This window comes from Ictalurus furcatus, chromosome 13 (assembly GCF_023375685.1).
Source record: "Ictalurus furcatus strain D&B chromosome 13, Billie_1.0, whole genome shotgun sequence".
Classification (NCBI taxonomy): domain Eukaryota; kingdom Metazoa; phylum Chordata; class Actinopteri; order Siluriformes; family Ictaluridae; genus Ictalurus; species Ictalurus furcatus.
Genome location: NC_071267.1, coordinates 16817549 through 16830603, shown reverse-complemented (window position 1 = coordinate 16830603; position 13055 = coordinate 16817549).

Below are 13055 nucleotides of genomic sequence, written 5' to 3'. Positions count from 1 at the left end.
TCTATAAAATAAAACCGCTGAAAAGTGAAAGGGAATGATGAAGAATATAGTGCCTTTGAGTTGTTCCAAGCATAGGCGCCATCCCTATGCTTGGAAACTGTCAAGCACCCATGGAAAAACGAGATATTTTCCATTAAGATTAGTAGTAGTGCTGCTGCTACTTCAAATGACCAGTCATTGTCGTCGACATCATCATGTAATGACAACAGCAGCAGTGAAGCCGGGAGGCAAAAGAATTCTTGAAACATATAGAGATAACTAGAGAAAAAAATTCCCCTGGATAGCATGTGATGCTACCAAAAACAAGGTATTTTGTGAACTCTACTCTAAAGCAAAAGACGTGCACACCCAGCTCCCATCTACCCCACATGATCAAGAACCTTGTAAGGTGTTTGTAATAGATGGCTTTCCTATCTGGTTGTGTTTTATCATCCCTCCAATTTTAAATAATTTTAAATAATTGTTGAATGAGCATGTTAACTGTTTTAAGTTATCATTTGCTTATGGAGAGCCTGTCTCTAGCCTCCTCATCCCATAACTGAATCTGGGAAAGTGTTACACTATGGTTTTAATTAACTTTTTCCTCATGATTCTATGATAATAATTCAGTAAGTTATAAACTGAAATAGATGGAAAACATCAGTTGCATTGCTGACGAAGCAATCGTCTCCAGGGGGCGGGGCATTCATTCAATGGCTGTGAAGAAAGTATTGAAGCCTGTCATCAAAGGGCTGTCAGCTTTCACTCAAACTGGGCACACCTGAGGTCAAGCCATAGAAATCCCTTTTTTTTCCTCTTATTTTTTTTAATGAAATAACGTTTCTCTTTGTTGCATTGTTTGATGCAAAATACATAAATATAAATGTTTCTTACTCATGTAGATATACATCAAAATGGTAGGCCTATGGGTGTTGGAACTATGTCCCACGTTGGCCCACACAAACTTACTACTTGTCCCACATTTGATCTGTATGCAATTGGTCACCCTACCATCCCCTCACTTCAGTTCTACAATTTCCACCCAAGAAACTCTCCAATGCCAAACCATCCAAAGACATATGCATACTCAGTGATATGGCATCATGATGTACTATCAGACAGTAATCCAGAAAGTGCCAGTACAGGCTTTTGATTTACATTAGCAGTTGCTCTCATTATCTCAGATCAAGAAATAATGTATACACACACTTTCTTTTTGGCAATGGTGGAACCAAAACTTCTGGTTGGAAATGACCCAGCTATTATTCCAGCTATTACTTATAAGATATTTCAATAACTCCACTGTAATCTAGGCTAATTTCATACTTCACCAAGATAGCACTTCGGTTACTGTTCCTGTAATGCAAAGTGAAGAGTTCACAAACAATTAAAATATACGCCAATCATTTCATTTTCCGCCGCTGTGCAAGTCTTCACATCAAACCCAATGCTAACACAATTAATAACAAAACAATCAACAAAGATGATTAACCCCAAGCATCATTTAAATGTATGTTTTCTGAAATTGCGTGAACCCATAACCTTGCATTAGTTTCTTGTCCTTTTACGTTTACAGAATTAATCAGATGGCCTTACAGAAGCACTTTGTAGTATCTATCACAACATATCTTCATTCTAGTTCATTAGGTCAGAGATTAAGCTTAGAAATGATCCTGGAAATTACAGCCATGGTTGTATATACATGCTTTTCTTTAGGTCTCAATTTTTGCAGCCACTATGCCATTTGCCATTGCACTCTGACACACATCTATATAACTGGTTAATGAGGAGTTTTTGGGTTAAAAAAAAAAATCAAGAAAGAAAGAAATAAAGAAGCAAACAACAACAACAACAACAACAACAACGGGAAACTAGTCAAGTCTCAATGTGAGCAGTTAATAGAAATGCATGTGTTCTTTTTCGGAGTTCCATTGTGTGCTTTTTTCATGAAAAAATAATGGTGTGAAAAAGCCTTAAATAGAAAACAATTAGCATGCAGCCGTAGTATATCCTTGCAGAGAAGTTTCCTAAATTGTTACTACAGCCAGACCTATTGAAATTTTTAGCTGCTGATTACAGAGCTCAGAAAAATCATATAATCTTTTTTTTCATAGAAAAGCTCTCATTTTAGTGAGAGTTATAAGAATATAAGCATGTTTAACTGATTACAGTACCTGTGAATTGCTTTCCTTGTTCACAGCACTCTTAAGAATTAGACATGTTTTTCTTGTGGAGGGGGAGAGGGAGAAAAATCCATTCTGGGGCTTGGTGTCGTTGTGGCCATTACTGTACAAAATGAATTATTTACACATGAGCAGCCAAAAGCTCACACTGTGAAAAAAAGAGCAAACATCCCTGTGCTAGCAGTCACAGAAAAACAATCACCCAGAGTTTTGATTCGCTTTTCCTGACAGCTGCAATACTGAGCGCTTGAAATAAGACCGGCTAACTTGTTTTATGTTCATAATGTCTAGGGCAGTCCTTCTGTTTCTTTATTTAACAGAGATAGGACAGAGAAGGAGACTGTATGTCTAAGAGTAAATAACAGCTCTATAGCAGGCAGATTGCTCAATGATGTCCCACTTATTGAATCTCTGAGACAATCAGTTTAACCCAGCATATTTTCAAACCTGCTCTATCCCTATGGGTCTGAAACAGTTGTGTGTTAGATCAGGTTTTTCAGACAGTGATTTTATGCCTGAAATGTCTAAAAGAAGAAACTGACGATGAGCCAGGGAACCAAGCTAATAAGACGTCATGTCAAAATTTCAGGGCAGCATAACCCATAAGGAAAAATGACATATATTTTGACGTTATTAAGAAGTACCCTGTGATCACAGGTGAAAAATATATGAATGTCCATTTCGCCATGTTATTTCCATGAATTCAAGTTAATACGCATGAAACCACATGTATAATGTGATCACGTAAAAAATAAAGCCACATGTGGATAATTGACATGAATCTGAATCATAACTGAGTTGTGTAAAAAATATTTGAAAATAAATGATAATAAATAAATGAAATAAATCATATGAAACCCATCACATGGACTACATGCGACAAGTTCACATGTGCAACATATGCAATGTAAAATACATATGTGAATCAAATGTAAAGTTCATGTGATTTATTCTATAAAATTACATAGAATGAGCCATAAAAAAGTTATATGAGTCGTCTCATCAGATCTCTTCTCTTCAAATGGGCCTGCAAAACAATAACTCCCACATTTTCAAATCATATCTTTACATAGCTCTAAAGAAAGATATGGTTACTGCTGTAATAGTAAAGTAAACGCAAACTAGTACAGGGACGGTTGTAATATTGTGAGATCAGAAGAGATGCCGAGGCAGCACTGACATTTACATTGTTGTGTTTCTCACACTGGCGATTAGTCATGGAGCAGCTTGTGTCAATGCTAATGATCCTCACCATGCAGGCTGGGGTGGGAGTGGAGCGCTGCACTGCTCATCAGCAGGGGGTCGGTGGGAACCTGATCTAATGTAAAATCCGTCGGAATTCCTATGATCAAAAACTGTTTTGCTGTATTTCAGGAGGAGAGAGGAGTGCTACAGCCACTAAACTTATTCTTAATAATAACTATAACCATTTGTATCGGGTCAGGTCGGACAAAGTTTTATACATTTGAAACTGTGAGATCATACTAATGAAACAGCGAGCTAGCCTGGCTACTGGAGCTCTTATTACCTAAATTTTAATCTATTTGTGAAATGCTTTAGTCCATCTCCTTCTATGTTTGCTTACATGGCTGCAATGATGTGTAAGTGCTGGAGGTTTAAGGTATTTCGAGGTAGGAGGGTGTTTGTGTGTGAGCAGATAGCAGTGGATGTGGTTGAGAGTGGGCAGGCTGGTACAAAGACATGAAAAAACTGTAGGTAGAGAGATAGGGAGGGAGGAGAGTGTGATTCGCAGCAAGCCCAGGATATTGGCAGCAAATTGGGTCGGTTGGCTTAGTTTGATTACTGCAGTGGATAGCTGGAGGCAGCTTTCCAAAAGCTACTCCATCACATACATGTCCCCCCCTTCCCCTCCTGCTGAGGTGTTGCTAAAGAATCCTGTTATGTGGGGTGCTTCAAAGGTGTGCATGATGCCTAACATTCACCAATGGTGCATGTCAAAAAGAAACAGAATACAGTGGTCTGAGTGTTGCGTACACACTTAGATTTTACAGTAGACAAGATTTGTGAACACACAGTTTGGACACACTTTGTCTGCACAGTACTGCATAAGAGCTACAAATACATATTAAGAAACTAAATAAATTAAAGAATGGATTTGCATAATTGCAGCATCTTACTCTGCAGCAAGAAGTGAGATAAAAAACCCTTAAAGGTTAATACTAAGGCAGGTATCAAAATCTAATTTGATTACTGGGTTGCTGAGAGCACTGCATTGTGATACTCTGCTGACAGGAGACGATAGACGAGATGCATACAGACGTAGCATGGATCATTTTTTTTTAAATTTAGCAGAAGTGTTAGAGATGGCTGACCCGTTTATTCCAGTATTTTAAGCTTCTTTGATTTGATTAGTGAGCTAGTAATAGCCACCAAACCTAACTAACAGAGCTGGGGGGGGGGAAACTGAAGCTTTTCATTGCATTTCTTTACAGAGAAACCAAATTTGCTCACATTTTGTCACAATACTATAAACGTCTATGCTTCAAATTAAGTAGATATCATTACCAGGACACAGCCCTGTATTTTACATGGTTATAGATAGATTAAAATGACCTCACTTTATTCAAAAGGAGGATACACATGAAGAAGTGGAGATACAGTTCTAGGGGCTGGAGGTTCCCAGCTTCTTACTGAATGATTGGAGTGATTAGTGCTGTGGACAAGGTGGGTTGGTTGCATTTTGAAGAATGACCATCTACCTCGCCTATCGATGTGTCACAGTGATTGAGTGCTAGAGAGGGAATGCTGTAATGGCTTCATCAGCTGGGCCTGGTGCATGCTACAAACTCATTCCCCTCCCAGCAGCACTGCCTGCCAAATCACTTGACAAAAAAAACCAAAACACTCAAATTAAACAAAGTTGTCGGTCAACTTAACTTCAGGGTTTTTTTTTTTTTTCGCTCTTTCGTCTCTATCCTTCCATTATTTCACTAACCCTGCCTCATCCTTTTCCTTCATGGCCACCCTACTCAGTCAGCTCTTTCATGTCTTAACAAGCCAATTAAGGGGGTTGATTTGGTCCATTCTCTGTCTTCATTCTCTTTTCTACTTTTCTGGTGCTTGGCCCATTTTCATCTCAGCTCCACGAATTTTGTGTGTTAATATGTATTTGACTTGTTAAATTCATCAAGCTCACTCAACTGAAAATAGCCACCTAAAGCAATGGTCTGACTTCATCCAACTTTGCATCTGGATGCAATGCAGTTAAAGAGAACTGTGTCCATTGATATTCCATGCTTGGTTGTATTGCAATTTAACAGTGCAAAGGCATGATAACAAGCTCAAGCTGCAGCTCAAACACTGGATGAATGGCAATGAGGGCAACAATTTGGCCCAATGGGAAGCAGGAGGAAGGGGAAAGCAGAACCCTGATTGAAAACCTGTCATGAAAAAAGTATAAGTTGTGTTACATACCCTTAAAAGTGAGATCAAACTACTGAGATCATAAATGTAATATACATCTTTAAAGTGAATGCTAGAGATGTGATTTCAACCAGTTGTTCTGGTAGTAGTATTTCTACTGACAGTACTGTAGTTTCAGCTGTAACAAACAATTGGTTTATATTAATGCACTAGTTCTAATACATTATTGTTCATATAGTAATAGCTCATACACTGGGACTTATATGGCAGATGCTCCACATAATTTAAAGCTTAGGAGCTTTTTAATAATTAAAAATGTATTGTTTAACAAAGAAAAAAAACCAATTCTGTTAGGAAGTATTTATGTAACATTTACAGAAGGAATCAGCTACTTACTTGTCTCATACTGTAGATACTCCATAACATGAAATGTATCAATAAACAGTTAAAAGTTAAATGTGTGGTTCATTAATAAATTAAAAATTCTAAATTATAGGCAAAATGCAGTAGTATGAGAGGAGCAGCACATCTCAAACCATGCTATTACAGGAATATTATCCACTTTAGGGTGTAGTCACACCAGGCCAGCATTGGTTATTTTTTTCATATGTGTATAACAGCATGGTCCATCATGTACTGTATTATTACTTCCTTGTTTGTCAGAGAAAACACAATTTGAAAACAAAGTTTATCAATGCAGTATATGTGTTATCATACTTTATACTACAATGCTGTTGAATGTTTGATTCTAATTTATCAGTTTTTTTGTTGCATTTTTGGAAGGAGTCTCCAGTGTCAGCACAGGAAAAATGTTTTCTCTGTAACATGACAAGCTAACTTCATGTAGCAGAAAAAAAAAGATATTAAAAAAAAAGAGAGAGATAACAGCTATAACAGCTTCCTCATTGGGCAACTTTGGGTCTTCCAGTGGAATTTCTGGTTTAATGTGTCAGGCAAGTGACAAGTAGAATTATAAGATAATAATTATAAGAATTTTAAGCTGTTGGTTATCAATGAACACAAATTTGACATGATAGCAGCAAGAAATACCATTCAAATGATTTAATAAAAGGTGGTGTAGCGAAATTTGAGTATTCTATTCTAGATTAACATGGAATTTTAAATCCTCTCAGTAGACTAAGAAGTAGACTTTATAAATAAAATAAATAAAAAGGTACATCCTAAACAAAACTGATTCTGATAACTTAACCTTAGTAAACTACAAATTCCAAAATGATTAGTTTAGCCTTGCCTTGGCTCTTCTTTTGATGACCTTCTGTTGAGCACTGCAGCTTTTTTCCCTATTAAATTCACTTCATTACAAACATGTTAACAATGCTGTTAGGGAATTTTACATTCCTCTATATTAATTTTCCACATGTTACATATTAGCTCAGATCTGCCTGGAGCACTGCAGTGTATGGTTGAGCAAGTAGATTGAAACAATCTAGAACGATTTATGATTTTCCAAAGCATAAATTCATAATGATGAGTTTCATTATTGCACTTCAAGCACATTTACTGGCCATGCTGTTGCTCGCATTGGAAGCAGCAGGAGTTGGTGCTGAGTAACATGCTCTGAGCCATAATGACCAATCAAGGATGTACATATGGCCCGGGTAATCCATATCAATATTAATTACCCCTCTGACACAAAGTACAATTAACTAAAACATGACTGAGAATCAGCCTTAGGTCTGCGTGCCCCTGTCTGCAGCAAGCTTAAACAATAAGTGAACTTGCAAGCTATAATGAACAAGATTATGCAAGATTACGGGGTTGAGCTTCTTATCAGCACCTTCCTCAAGTGTTTGGGGTGAGAGAAAGGTAACACAGGCAAGTTCATTAATTTAACACAATGTAATTTATTTTCAAGAAGCTGTGATGAAGCTTCAGTAATTGTGGTTGACTTCAGACCACCACAGATAAATATTCTAAACACTGGAGTGTGTGTGTGTGTGTGTGTGTGTGTGTGTGTGTGTGTGTGTGTGTGTGTGTGTGTGAGCGAGAGAGAGAGAGAGAGAGAGAGAGTTAGCTTTCAATTTATTACCTTAGAATACACACAGAATGAAGCCATATCTTAATTAATCTAATTTTAAATGTGAAGTGTGAGCCATAAAGGATATGTGCAAGACTTATTGTGACATAGTTCTTTCCATTTATATAACGTTATCAGAACCTGCGCTAAATGCACATTCACACTTTTCTGGTCAAAGACTTCCCGTCACCAATTAAAAGAACTTTTTCAATGCCCTGTGCAGTGATACGTGACACTAACCTTTTCTTGTTACTTTGCTAATTAAGGACAATTTCATTTTCAACACTAACTTGTGCAAAACATGAGAGAGTTGACACTTACCCATATGCAAGTCTTTATTGCCTGTCCAGTCACATTCACTGTGCATCTCTTTATGTGCTACACAACAGCATGAAAGTGCTAGCAATAATCATTTAATCATATCCAGATAGTAACATCCAAAACACTTAACTCTTATAGGTAAAACACTTCAGTGAGCAGAAGTCCAAGCCCCTTCCTTGCTCTGAAGCATACCTCAGATTTTTGTTTCTTGACTTATTAGACCCCTTTCAGCACCCAGGATTATGGGAAAAACATTCTGACAATGGAGAAATTCTGAGATCATTAAGAGTGGAGAGGACATGCTGTATGATGTCCTAACACAGAGATAGACCCTTCAGAAAGAGATTTTAAAAAGCTCATGCAAATGGCCTATCTAACTGAAATGCGCCACTGACTTCTGAAATGCAGCTCTGTACAGTGTTATAGTCTGCTCCACAATGAATGAGCAATCCCAAAAAGCACAACCATCAACCAACTAGCTAGGGTAGCGTAATGAAAGTATGAGTCCAACAATCGTAATGCTGGCAAAACTGCTCTTACCACAAACCAATGTAAACAACACGCTTCTGTCATGTTGCAGTACTGTTTTTAACACACTTTTATTGCCCTTGCCATTTCCCTTTTGACAGAATCTCCAATATCTCACAGCTGTATTAAGATTAATGTATTAGCTGAAGTGACACTTTTGAGGGTTGAATGATTGAGTCAAAATTAAAATAAACACTAGGTTATGGAATATTTACAGAAATCATTGTGATCTGAAACAAATTGATTATTTTTTTATTATTATTTAAAAAATGTTTAGAAGCATATATACCAGAGTGACAAAAAACTTTGAAATATAAATATTTGACAAACATAACATTCGCTACATTCATACAGTACATTGGTACATACTACCAAAGGAAAGTGCATACCTATTCCTATACCTATGGTTCCTCTTGTTTGGCAAGTGGAAAGTTGTATGACGTAAGGTGTTACACAATTCCGAGTGAGAAGGGAAAGTCAATGAGGGCATCTTGAAACAGTATTGAAGCAGTCAATGTTTCTGTTTCAATATGGCCAAACTATGGCACCAATTATAGCCTACTGATAAACTATCACAGGATCCAAGTATTTCTATCTATTGTGCGCAATCTTCCATAACGCTATGCCTTCTGAAACTCTTTTCTCTACCTTGTTGATGCTGTTCCTCTCGAGCGGCAAATGCAAATGTCAAATCAGATTAGTTAAAACACCTCACCTGCATGCAAACGGTGCCCCTGCCCAATGCCATCACTTATGTTGGTTTACAGTGTGACAGGTATTTCATCATGTTGTTTCTATGATAGAGAGGGAATTGTTTTAACCTCCTGGTCAGCGTAACATCAATTACTGTCACCAGCCACGATCTTGTCATAACTCTGAAAGTTACATTTCTTTTGAGGTCAAAGTCCAGGTGATGTACGGATAAAGCTAGCACCTGAAAGAAAATGCAAATAGAGATTGTCTTTTTTGTTGTAATTCAATAGTACTGACTTCATTATATTCTAGTGCTGCTTTCTATATGAGTTGGCTTCACCCTGTAGCAATTTTACCGGAGCCACAAGACACTCAATCTTATGTAAAAGGTCCATAAAAGTTGAGAAACAAGATCTGAATCCAAATTTAAAATGTAATCATCCACCATGAACCATAACAGAATTCAGAAGTTGAGACTCTCCACAGGCTCCCTTCAGGCAAAGTAAGGTAAAAGTACTCATACAGAAACAGAGCTTCCACAGTTCTAGCAATGATTATAATTCCAGCAACTTTTGGAGTGAAACTTGCTCTGAAAAAAATGCTTTTCACATCTTAAGATCGTTCGTGCTGAGGTGAAATTCATAAAAAATAAATAAATAAATAAATAAAAAACATCAATCAAATTGCAAGCTCTCAGTAACAGTTGCTTGTTATTTAGGGTCAATCTGAGGAATATCTGAGTAAAATATTACAGAGAGCATTTAGAGCCAAATCAAATGGATAAAACATTAATGGACCTCAATGATGCTCATGAAGAGCATTTCATTAACTTAAACAGATACAAAATCTGCTTTCTATGACTACCATGTGCACTCAGCAGGAGGAATTCATAGACAGTAAGTATGAACAAGGACACTTAACTACAGTAGTAGAGAGTTATGGGGAGGCAGCATGGAGCAGGATGTTAATTACTTGCAGTGCAGGCATCACAGATCAGGGAAATTACAGCCACCAGCTCCTGATTATTACCACCCAGCAAGTCCAAAGCAAGAGCTGCTGTAGATATAGTGGATTGCCTGTGTCTCTCTTTTTCACACACACACACACACACACACACACAGGATGTGTTTTGCTCTCCTTTTCAATTCTCTATTTATCAGAAGAGTATTATTTAGTCGAACAGTATTTAATAAAGTTTTTCCAGCCACACTGATCCCGCAACATCTTCTCCATTAAGACCTATGATCACGTCACTCACATAATTCAGTTAATAAGGCTGATTAAACTTTGCTACTTTGCAAAGAGTAGGAACTGGTACAATAATAGCTGTGTATTGCATTACACATTGTTCCTCTGGCACGTGGACTATTACACTTTATATAGTGTCTATACAGTGACTGAAAAATCAAGCTATTTCTGGTGCATAATACATGTTTGTTTTGCCCTATCTCTCACTGTAACACTTGTCACACTTTTTAAGAAACCAAATTTCTTCTCATTATCATGATGTTTAACATTTATGGTGTATATCAAAGGGTTCCACTAATTCTTGAGTAAAATTATCACAATTTATATTTTATTCGTAGCACTGTAGATCACAGACCACAGAAAAACCTTGCTGAATGATTTTCACTGTGTGGGGGATTGCAGTAAGAGTGAACTTAGTGAGGGAGAACATGGTGATGAAGAGCATAGCGTTGACACTGTGAAGGTATGTCCCGTATTTGTGTGTGTGTGTGTGTGTGTGTGTGTGTGTGTGTGTGTGAGAGAGAGAGAGAGAGAGAGAGAGAGAGAGAGAGAGAGAGAAAGAGTGTGTGTGTGTGTGAGAGAGAGAAAATTCTTATTCTGCATCTTCACAGTCCCGCCTGTTCATTTTCCATGGCCGTCAGATCACTTTCACTTCCAACAGTCCATTTCACCTTTGAACCTTTTATTGCAGATGGTGTAGTTTTGCTATCTGATATAAATTCAAGGCAAAAAACCCCTGTGCATTCTAAGAGATATTAGAGCAGCACAGTCATTTATTCTAGGCGTATTTTGAAAACTGGGGTATGGATCTTTCAGGTCAAGGTACTGAGCTAAAAGCCCCTTTTCCTGTTAAGGAAATTTAATTTATTTTTGCATAATGACTTGGCAGGAACAAATGTATTATCTTTAGCTGTGGTAAAAGATGATCTTGAGTTTGGGTTAAAGAAACTGATAAACTGTTACTTCAGTTTTCATTAAATGTGTTAAATGTGCCCAAGCTCCTAAAATGAAAAGTGCAGAGAATCTTTTGTAATCCGTAATGTGTAACAATCATCCTATGTTAGAAAAAAGTGTGCCCTGGCCTTCTGGGTGCTCCTAAAATTAAAATGACATCTGTAGAGGAAAAGAAAGACTGCTCACTTCAGCCCAGAAAACAGATTATTCATTGTCTCAGAGTATTGCAGCTAATGTTGATAATTCAAGGTACCTCAAGATTGTACATCTGATTTCTTTGATGGTGATGTGCTCATGAGTCCTGAAGTCATACAGACAGCAAAAATTAAATGTTGTCCAAGACCGAGAACTTTCTGGTCATCTGTGTCAAGAAAACATTTTTAAAGCATTTCTTTTAGGCTTTCTATGAAATCAGCTGTATCCAAACAATAATCACCACTTCTGTTATGACTTGGCAATTGCAGGAATTTGCAGGCCAATCTGTGTTCTTGCAAGTTTTTGGGAAGCTGGAGGAAACCCATGCAAACATGGGGGGGGGCAGGCATACAACACATACAGTAACCCGAGCTCAGGATCAAACCTAAGACCCTGGAGCTGTGATGCGGCAAGGCTTCCCATTTTTGTCACCATATATATGACTTTCAGTTCACCAAAATCTATTCAGTTGGACAATGATTCAGATTTTATGTCTGGGCCCTTTAAGAATGTAATGAAGCAACTGAATCTTAAACATCAGGTTCTTAGTGCTTACTACACCGAATTATAAGATGTGCTGGAAAGATTACATTAAACATTGGAGTCAGCACTGTGGCCATGTTTCCTAAGTCAGAAAAAAGACTGGGATGAAGGAATTCCCTTATTGCTGTTTGCTATTCAGGAGGCTGTACAGGGTTTGATTGGATTCAGACCAGCTAAAGTAGTGTTTTGCTAGCACTCTGCTTGTGATCTACTGAAAGTTTTACAGAAAGAGTTGTTGTCCCCAGACTTCATTGTACAGACTCTTGGAAGGAGAAGAAAGCCTTGTGCATGTGATGTAAATATCTCATGCTTTATGTTTCTTGCTCCAGATCAGATGTCTATTCTCCAGCTCCACCTGCTCCTCCGGTACTTGCCTCCTCTGTGAATGTGTTAGCATTCGAGTCTCCTAATTCAGATGCCCTCAGCATAGGTAGTGTTTGTTTGCCAAATTTGGAATCTCTCTCAAATATTCAGGCCAAACTTGCACACTTGACAAATTCAGCTCAAGGTGACTTAGTAAGTCTCAATGAAAAATATTAATCTCTCTTCTCTGATACACCATCTCATACTGCAGTCCTCAAATATTACAATAATTTGGTGATATTCCTCCTGTCAAACATAATGCTTACTGCGTCATTCATACCAAATATTCCATTGCGCAAAAGTACACAGACTATTTGGCTGAGAATGTTTCAGTTCTGCATATTTTATAGATAGGAATTTAAGCCAAACTGACCCTTTCCCACTCCTTGAATGGAAGAGTGTGTAATGCAAGCTTTGATATAAAATTCTAGATTTATTAAAGGGTTACTGGCAAATTCTACCAAGTGTGCATTCGTTATTTCTCTGCTCTATATTAGACACATTTCTCCAATATACAGTTATGCCTTTTGGTTTGAAAATTGCACCAGTTACATTTCAGTGATAGATGAACCATGTCTGATGTGATGTGGACAATTTGAAGACTACTCTGATATTTTTACCATCTT